The sequence below is a fragment of the Notothenia coriiceps genome, unplaced genomic scaffold (assembly GCF_000735185.1).
Source record: "Notothenia coriiceps isolate Sejong01 unplaced genomic scaffold, NC01 NC01_scaffold00024667, whole genome shotgun sequence".
In the NCBI taxonomy this organism is placed as follows: domain Eukaryota; kingdom Metazoa; phylum Chordata; class Actinopteri; order Perciformes; family Nototheniidae; genus Notothenia; species Notothenia coriiceps.
The window spans coordinates 5,206,339-5,207,348 of NW_011357368.1; the positions used below are offsets into that span (position 1 = coordinate 5,206,339).

Here is a 1,010-nt window from a genome sequence, read left to right on the forward strand (position 1 = left end):
TTAATGTTTGCCTTAATATCCCTTTATTTCAGAATCAGAAATACTCTAAAAATGTTACATCATGTTGTATAGTTTAACAAAACAACCCAGTGCCTTTTTGTTGTGGGAACCAAGCGGTGCTACCCTCTGCATCAGCCTACAAAGTACGTCATCTCTGCACCACTCTATTAATCTGCATGCACAGTTTTGAGATAATCCACGGTAGAAAAACCCGCGAATTCAGATTGAATCAAACTACTTCAATAACCCGGATTTTATCTAATCTTCACAATAAATCAGGTCCTACCGAGATTTGAACTCGGATCGCAGGATTCAGAGTCCTGAGTGCTAACCATTACACCATAGAACCACATGAGTGACAGTCAGGTAAATAACTATTAGAACAAACAATAAAGAATATACAAAAGTGAGGGGAAAGCAAATGATAGGACACAGAGAAGAAGAGATGGGATTTTGAGGTAAATGTGAGCTTTTTGCTCATTTTAAATCATATTAGCGAAGGGGTAGAAAAAAAGGGTTTCCATGTAGTTTTACACAATGTTGGATGATGCTTAGTTTGTATTTTTATTTATTTACCATTGCAGTCTAATATTAAAACTATACAAATCACCTTTAATCACTTTTATAAATTAATATTTGCCTTAATATCCCTTTATTTCAGAACCAAAATAATAATAAGAAATTACCCCTTGTCTAAAAAGTATGGAATATGTATCTAAATATTTGTAATCATTTTGTAAAAATATATAACATTTAAAACACTGAAGATTGTGAGCTATTTCCCCCCAAAGAAATACATTTCGGAATTCACGACAGCTGCTAAAAATGTTTTATCATGTTGTATAGTTTAACAAAACAACCCGGTACATTTTTGTTGTGGGAACCATGCGATGCTATCATTTGTATCAACCCACAAAGTACGTCATCTCTGCACCACTCTATTAATCTGCATGCACACTTGTGAGATAATTCACAGTAGAAAAACCCGCGAGCTCAAATTGAATCAAATT

General features: G+C 34.1%; 1 protein-coding gene and 1 non-coding gene across 2 annotated transcripts in view; one reads left to right on the forward strand and one right to left on the reverse strand.

The window, feature by feature from the left end:
• The window catches only part of LOC104955441 (ephrin type-A receptor 7-like), a 337,623-nt gene that overhangs the window by 199,226 nt on the left and 137,387 nt on the right, over positions 1-1,010 (forward strand). The window lies entirely within an intron of this gene.
• Positions 278-349, reverse strand: trnaq-cug (transfer RNA glutamine (anticodon CUG)). The gene has a single exon. It is a non-coding gene; the product is annotated as a tRNA-Gln (tRNA).